Below are 9,120 nucleotides of genomic sequence, written 5' to 3'. Positions count from 1 at the left end.
AATAGACAAGACAAGAGTAAGCAATAACGAATATAGATAAAAACAAACAAAATGGAAGAATTGGAAACTACAAAATAATATGAAAACCATATAAAAAAAAATTGTTCTTGTAGCGACAAATCCGAGATTCACCGGTAGGAGGGGAGGGGGAGGGACACATTTTTCACAAATTTCGGACAATAAAGAAAGAGTTTGCACTGCAATCACACCTTTCTCCTTGACACCTATAGGGGTAGCGTGATGTTAGATACGCCGTCTCAAAAAAAAAGTGAATCACATTATTCCCCATCGAGAGGGGGAAGGGTCCCCGCCCCCGGATTCGCCACCTGCCTGCTATTCAGTGTTGATTATTAACAGCTCCTTTGTAAAGCGGGTCATGGGACTCGAATTTATATTTTTTTCAAATCAATATTATGAATACACTTCTTATTTTGGGGTCCGGACAGCCCGACCACCAGACAGCCCGACCCTGGACAGCCCGACCCGCTGCCCTGGACAACTCGTCCCGGTCGAGTTGTCCAGGGTTGGCTCTGAATCGGACAACTCGACCACTTGAAGAATTCTTCAAAATTTCATGAAATAAAATTTCAAACTTTACTTCAAAAGTATTTTCCCGCATAATCCATGTTTCTTCAATACATTCTCGACAGAAAAATTGACATTTCAGTGCATTTTGAGCTATTTTGAAAGAAAATAAAGCGAGTTCCCTTGCAACGAGAATAATCCGATACCGCCGGCGAGCCGTGTTCATTCAACTTACAACTTGCAAATTTGAGTTGATTTTTCCGTCACTTTACATATTTTGATGGTGAGTGTGTGCTATTTTGTATTTTCATATTCCGTTTTCACATTTCCTGTACTTATTTAAAGTTATTGCATTTCACAAAACTGATACTTAATGCAAACTTTTTGAGATAGTTCACCTGGAAAGGACACCGATGCGGTGCTTCGCCTCGCCGGCCGGCCAGCTGGGCAACCGGCTGTGCTGTGATTGTGACTGAGTGAGGCAGTCAGCTCAACTAGCTATGCGAGGTCAACTTACTTATTTTAGTTAATTTTCCGTCTCTAGACATATTGCTCATTTTCCAGTGGCGAGAGTGTGCTATTTTGGCATTATCGTGCTTTCTGACTCCGGAGACAAAAAAGATCTAGGGTCCAAAATTTCTTACAACGCCTATACTATAGTCTCGACAAAGGGTCTGAAGTTCCATCCGCGCTCGAGTTGGCTCACGATCATAGAGTCATCAAAATATGTGCGTCCGCACGATCGAGGCTATACTTTCTTATCCTCTCTCTCTCAAATATCTCATTTTCTTTTTCGCTTTTCGAGTGTTGGCTTGGACTAAAATAAAGAAAAACATATTGGAAAGTTGTTTGTTTGATTCTGCTCTTTTTTTCAGAACGTTGTTTTCACTGACGGGATAATACTGACTAAAAATAAAATTCGTGTTTAGGAATATACCTCACACTTTGTCAAATCATTTCTGACTTTCAACAAACTAAATGAATATCAATAATCCCTGCAGCTCGATACACAGCTTTCACAAAATAATTACTTCACCAAAAATGATATTTACATGATATGTATATTACAAGTGTGCAGGAATGCCTAATTCAATAGACATGTAAATTTCACGGCTTGAAGTGCTTGTGCCACATGCATGCTTGTTAATTTCTCATGCACACCTGTTGATTGACAGAAAGCAGAATTTACAGTTGTCTACTAAAAGTTGATAGAATCAAAATCGTCCTAAATTTATTTAGTCAGCAAAAATCACATTGATGATCTTCCCAATTCATAGTTCTGTCTTATTTTGTCAGCCAAGTCAGGCCTCATGACTGACTGACTTAATTGACTGACTGAATAAAATGATCGGCCTATTTATTTAGTCAGTGCCACAAATTTTATTAACCTACTAACAATCTATCTTAAATGTAGGAAAGGGAAAAAAATCGAATTATAAAATAACCCTATCATATGCAATCTTACATTTTATTTAGTCAGCGATAATTAAGCCAAGTTTACATTTTTACTCCACTATTCATAGAAATTTCACTGTCATTTAATTAACCCATCGTTTTTTCTTCTTCACTCTTCAACTTTTTATAAGTCACAGTATATCAACTGTCTATATATTTATCGTTCTATTTGGCTCCACTTTTCCAATTAAATACGCACGGTAATTAACCTGTATATATTCCATCAACCCCTCTTTTCCCTTCTCTTCAAAACCACTCTGCCACTTTTAGACACGGTGAGCTATCCACTAAATAAATCAATTCAAACTGTCTATATCTTTATCCTCCTTTTTGACTCCACTTTTTTAACGATACGCACGGTAATTAACCTGTATATATTCCATCAACCCCTCTTTTCCCTTCTCTTCAAAACCACTCTGCCACTTTTAGACAGTAGGCTATCCACTAAATAAATCAATTCAAACTGTCTATATCTTTATCCTCCTTTTTGACTCCACTTTTTTAACGATACGCACGGTAATTAACCTGTATATATTCCATCAACCCCTCTTTTCCCTTCTCTTCAAAACCACTCTGCCACTTTTAGACAGTAGGCTATCCACTAAATAAATCAATTCAAACTGTCTATATCTTTATCCTCCTTTTTGACTCCACTTTTTTAACGATACGCACGGTAATTAACCTGTTTATTCCGTCAACCCCTTCTCTTCAAAACCACTCTGCCACTTTTAGACAGTAGGCTATCCACTAAATAAATCAATTCAAACTGTCTATATCTTTATCCTCCTTTTTGACTCCACTTTTTTAACGATACGCACGGTAATTAACTTGTATATATTCCATCAACCCCTCTTTTCCCTTCTCTTCAAAACCACTCTGCCACTTTTAGACAGTAGGCTATCCACTAAATAAATCAATTCAAACTGTCTATATCTTTATCCTCCTTTTTGACTCCACTTTTTAACGATACGCACGGTAATTAACCTGTATATATTCCATCAACCCCTCTTTTCCCTTCTCTTCAAAACCACTCTGCCACTTTTAGACAGTAGGCTATCCACTAAATAAATCAATTCAAACTGTCTATATCTTTATCCTCCTTTTTGACTCCACTTTTTTAATGATACGCACGGTAATTAACCTGTATATATTCCATCAACCCCTCTTTTCCCTTCTCTTCAAAACCACTCTGCCACTTTTAGACAGTAGTCTATCCACTAAATAAATCAATTCAAACTGTCTATATCTTTATCCTCCTTTTTGACTCCACTTTTTTAATGATACGCACGGTAATTAACCTGTATATATTCCATCAACCCCTCTTTTCCCTTCTCTTCAAAACCACTCTGCCACTTTTAGACAGTTGGCTATCCATCCACTACAATTTCAACAAGCTTATTATTTATCTTCCTTTTTGACTCCATCGCGTGTTATCGCGTGGCCAAAACCCATAGACGGAGCCAAAAAGAACGATAAAACTAAGATTCTAGGTTTTATCCTCCTTTTTGGCTCCGTCAATGGGTTTTGGCAACACAATAACACGCGCTGGAGTCAAAAAGGAAGATAAAGTAATAAGTACGCTGAAAATTATTGTGTGTGACTGTGTATGATATCATATCATCTGGGATGATCCATTATGATTTGGGGGTGTGATGATGCGAGAGTTATCATGCAATGTCGTGTCAACGGAGAAATTGTCCCACGTGCGAGAGTCTTGTCCGCGGAGAGCGAGCCGAGTGAGCTTGCATTGAACGAAATAAATCTATTGAAAGTCAACGAGGCGTAGTCGTGCTTAGTGAAATTCAGGTACTGTATACTTTATGGCTCCAGAGTCAGTATTCACGATATGGCCGCTATTTTTGTATTTTTACGCTTCTTCCACATATTAATTTTTTTTTTATGTCACTAACTAAAAGGAAATAGATTTGAAAATGTCTCGGTAGCCGGCCGGCCGGCCAGCTGGGCGACCGGCTGTGCTGTGATTGTGACTGAGTGAGGCAGTCAGCTCAACTAGCTATGCGAGGTCAACTTACTTATTTTAGTTAATTTTTCCGTCTCTTGACATATTTCCCATTTTCCAATGGCGAGAGTGTGCTATTTTTGCATTTCTACACTTCTACTTATTAAAAATTGTTTTTAATGTCACTATTAAGCTGATTTTAGGAAATTGATTGACTGCGTGGTCGGAATGCCCTTCCCAAATTTTAAAGTAACCATCCTTGACGCCCCTTTTTGGAGGCCCTCAGGCGGGGGGGGGGGGGGGGGGGGTGCTTCCAACCAACATCTAAACCAATTAAGGAAATAGATTTGAAAATGTCTCAGTTTGTAAGTTATGAAGTTTACAATATGGAATAGTTTATTGAAAAAAATGTATTATACCGAAATTGAAAAACTTTACATGTTTTTATCAAAATCTAAATTTTAAAACTTGCTTTTCGTTATCGAAAAACATGTCTCTTATTTTTTTACCTGTCAGTATCTGTCACAGCTTTTTTAATGCAAATTCCACTGGAAACAACGGGTCATCTGGAGGATACAAGCACTTGGGCTGGTCCCAACCACCTACACCCGGGATGAGGAGAAGAGGTTTCATACTCGACAAGCGATGGCCTTGGCTTTCCATTTCTTTCACGAGCAGAAATGATACCGAGTTCCAATGACTTGGGCATCAGAGCAGCAGTCCCTTGATCGATGAGGTAAGTACAGCTTCTTAGATAGTATCAAATTTGTGAACTTCATGCAGGCACATCAAATTTCAATTTTTATTTTTTGGTATTTTCAAATTCTTTGAATGAAAGAAAGAACAATTGAATTGAACATTTACTTATTTCTTTTATACATTGTTTGAATTGAACAAAAATTTAACTTATTTTTTTATATACATTGTATTCATAAAAATTTAAAATTGCTTCTTAAAAATGTGAGTAACTACTACATGTTTAGGTGAAGTAGAAGTTGTAACATTCTAAATTAATTTTGGGTATGTAGGGGTTATGCTTAATTCATGAGGAACATTTATGTCATACACATCTAGATGATACCAAGTATCGTTCAAGTGAGCTTGAAGGGGAAGTTCACCCTGACAAAAAGTTAATTGTAAAAAACAGCAGAAAAAAATAAAAAATATTGCCAAAGGTTTGAGGAAAATCCATCAAAGAATTGAAGTTATTAGAATTTCAATTATTGGATTTGTGATGTCATGTGCGAGCAGCATTTCTGCATAATAAATGGTAAAAAGTCAAGAAATTGTAATTTTGTAAGAAAATTGAAACTGGTTTTACTATGCCTTTTGTATATATTCAAAAGACAAAACACTTCACACACAAACCTGAAAAGAAAAGAAAAATAAGTCATCAGGAACTATTGAAAAAAATTGAATTCATGAATTTTATATGACAAAACATATGGGGCAGCTGCTCGTTTATGACGCCACAAATCTAAAACTTAAAATTCTAATAACGTTTTGAAACTTTTCCTCATACATTCACCAATATTTTTTGGTATTACTTTTCTGCTATTTTTACGACCAACTTTTTTTCAGAGTGAACTTTCCTTTATTATTGAATTAGTTGCAATTAATTAACTTTAATATATTTGAAAAATGTATTTGCTTCTAAACTGAAGGTTGAAATGGTTTGATTTGTTTCAGTAGCAAAAGAGGTGCAGAGCTTCAAATAGTTGAAATTACTTTATTTTATTTCTATCTTTTCAGCTCTTTGAGACCACCTGAATTGCAAGCTCTGTATGGCCAGTTTATGTGTGACAAAATAAAAGATGAGGAAGGGTTGAAAATCCCTCCAGCTAAGTTAGGGATCATGTAATTGCCATGGAAACCAAATATAGTAACGTATAACAGGTTGTATATTCCTGAAAGTGCAATTGTTGGATAAATGTTAATTTATATTGGCACTAATTTAATTTTGAGATCGTCCTTAGCTTTACATAAACCCCAAGAGCAGAGGATATTGTTCCCAGTTGGAATTGTGTCATATTTATTATCATAAAAGTATTATCATAATTGTGGTAATGTAATCCTATTTGAAATTTTGAACCAGTATAAATGTGGGATATAATATGTTTTATATACACTGAAGTTCAATATGTGTTACTATGTAATTTTAGATCTGATCAAGTTTACCTTAATGTTACTTAATAAAAGCCACTTAACTCCAAAGAAGTATTTTGAATATTTGGTTCTTGCACTATTTTGTATCTCTTTTCTCGCTGAATATTTACCTTTTATTGAGAGCTGCGGTGACGGGTTCCATGACATTTGCTCTGGCAAATTCCACACCATAATCTTATGAACAGCTTCAACCAGCAAGGTCTAAACCTAACTTAAAACCATATTGCAACCCTGAACCTCTATCTTAAGGGGCTTTCACAATTGCTCGTGCGATTGTTTGCGATCACTTGGTCACAATATATGTTGCACAGAATTGCAACTGTGAAGGGTCTAAGTAGTTGCGCAGCCAATTGTGAAAAGGGCTTTAGACAAAATTAAGCCTGGGGCAATTGTCGCAGGAGCAAATGTTGTGTCACATGGTAATCAGATGGAGATGATTGGAGAGATGAAGATGGGGGGGGGGAGGATGGAGATGAAAGGTGGGATGGTCATGACGAGGAGTGATGGAGTTGAGAGGGGTGTGGATGATGAGTGGATGGAGATGATGAGAGGAGGGATGGGATGATGCAAGGATGGATGGAGATGATGTGGAAGGGTTGACAGGAGTAGGGGGTGGAGATGAGAGGAGAGATTGAAATGAAATAGGGATGGAGATGCGAAAATGGTTGGAGAAGACGGGAATGGAGATAATGGGGGTGGAGATGTCAGGCGGCGTGTTGATAATGAGAGAAGAAAGATAAAAGGGCAGGGGGGGGGGGTGATCATCATCACAAACATTACCTCCACCAACTTCATCATCAATATCATTACCATCATCGTCATTATGACATCATCATCACCACAAACTTCATCATTATCATTGGCGTAATGAGTGAAAGATTTTGAGGGGTAAGATATGGCCCATCATGCCAAAGTAATTTTTTTTAATTGTGAATGAGTAAAATTTTTGACATTTTTATTACACAAACTCATTTTTTTATTATGACATCATACTAAAACTCTTCTCTCTTTTCGTTTCTCTTTCATTCTTTTTTTGGTATTTTATCTTCTTTTTTGGAGGGGGGTGATCTTGCCCCCAAGACCATGATCCCCCACCACCTGTATTCCACTGTTCATTACCAACACCATCTACTATCATCATAATCATCAACACCACTAGCTTCATTACCATCATTGTCATCACTAACGTCACCACCACCATCATCGACATCATTACCATCACTATCATCACCACCTCCCATCTCATAACAATCACCAGTCCATAATTATCTTTATCACATCATCATTATCCTCATCACCACAACAGCTTGATCGTCATCATAATTATTTTATCAGTGATTTCATACACAGATACTAGTACTTATGTCACATTATTCATCTCTTACTGTAATACCCCTTTCATAAACCCCATTAAAATGAATTAGGCGGCTAATAGCAGCATAATTTGGTCGTAAAATTGGAGGAGGACAAGAGTTATCCGCATTACTCTGATGCTGCTATTATCCGCATAATAGCAGCATCGGGACAAGATTTTGAGTTTATGAACGCATTTCCAAATAATGCGGATAATTGCCATGGTGCGGTCACAAGGTCACCCTTTTCCAACACAACCGCATCGGAGGGGGCGTGTCCAGTTGTCATGGCGATTATCCGCCTTTTTCAGGACGGGCGCTCGTAAAAATAATGCGGCTTATTTTCGGAGTTTATGAACGCAATTTTATTGAATTATCCGCATTACTCTTAGGCGGCTAATTGGAGGATAGGTTTATGAAAAGGGTATAAAAGATGGACTTTACATATCACCCAAAAATGACATTTCAATCATTGTTAGTAAAAATGAATAAATAGGATTTATATCTCCCTTATCAAATCAGCGCGTGTTGAAAACGCTTTGAAAAGGGAACCAGATAAATAATAATGTATTTCATAACTTTTAATGAGAATTAATGAAAAGTAAAATGTCAAGATTCAAAGTCGCAGCTAGCGTATTTGCGATTGACAAAAGGAATATTTCAAGCTAAAGCTGTTTGTTGGAATTCTTGTAGAGAGTTGGTATGATTATCATTAAAGGGGTGGTACAGGCTGAAAATATTTAATACACAGAGTAGAATTCACTGTGCAAAACACTGAAAATTTCATCAAAATCGGATAACAAATAATAAAGTTATTGAAGTTTAAAGTTTAGCAATATTTTGTGAAAACAGTCGTCATGAATATTCATTAGGCGAGCTGATGATGTCACATCTCCACTTTATGTTTTCTTATATTATTACATAAAATCATATTTTTTTCATTTTTTCATACTTGTGAGAATAATGTCTCCCTTATGATTAAATAAGTTGCAGCAATAAATATCTAATGTACTAAATCAGTAATTGTTGTCAATACAGTTTTTCTGTTTCTTGGAGGAAAAAATTTGAATAAACCTAATTTCATATAATAAAATACAAAAGAACAAGTGGAGATGTGACATCATCAGCCCACCTAATGAATATTCATGACGACTATTTTTACAAAATATTACTAAACTTTAAAATTCGATAACTTTGCTATCTGTTGTCCGTTTTTGATGAAATTGGCAGTGAATTCTACTCTATTTATTAAGCTATAAATACCTTCAGCCTGGACCGCCCCTTTAATCAAAAAGTGGCACGAATATTCATCTTTTGATAAAGACATGCAAGATTCATTTTCTAATTGTGTTGGAAACGGCATTACCATGGGAATAACAAGACAGGGTATTAATTTCCTTCAGTTCAGTGGTATCCCTTTTCTGCACTTTTATTCCTTTGCATTATTTTTTCCTTTTTTCATTTCTTTCTTTGCGCCCCCTGAATGTGCCCCCTAGATACGACCCTGACTGCCCTGGGTACAATACTAGTTTTATCTACTTGATGGTAGCTCCCCAAAATCTATCAACTTTTGACATGGCTGCCGAATAAAAAATATATTACTTTGGGGGGGGACCTACATATATAATAAAGCCAACTTTCAAATGACACCAAAATGTGTTG

General features: G+C 36.5%; 1 long non-coding RNA gene across 2 annotated transcripts; it reads left to right on the top strand.

The window, feature by feature from the left end:
• The first annotated feature begins 438 nt into the window (after positions 1-438).
• Positions 439-6,160, top strand: LOC121407237. 2 transcript variants are annotated; one of them, XR_005968893.1, is made up of 3 exons: positions 439-808; positions 4,469-4,676; positions 5,693-6,160. It is a non-coding gene; the product is annotated as an uncharacterized LOC121407237 (long non-coding RNA). The 2 variants fall into 2 exon arrangements; XR_005968892.1 differs by having other exon boundaries at positions 4,457-4,676.
• Positions 6,161-9,120: the final 2,960 nt, after the last annotated feature.

Source organism: Lytechinus variegatus, chromosome 2 (genome assembly GCF_018143015.1).
Source record: "Lytechinus variegatus isolate NC3 chromosome 2, Lvar_3.0, whole genome shotgun sequence".
NCBI classification, from domain to species: Eukaryota; Metazoa; Echinodermata; class Echinoidea; order Temnopleuroida; family Toxopneustidae; genus Lytechinus; species Lytechinus variegatus.
The sequence above is the reverse complement of the archived record's forward strand: the minus strand, read 5'-3'. Positions and strand labels throughout refer to the sequence as shown.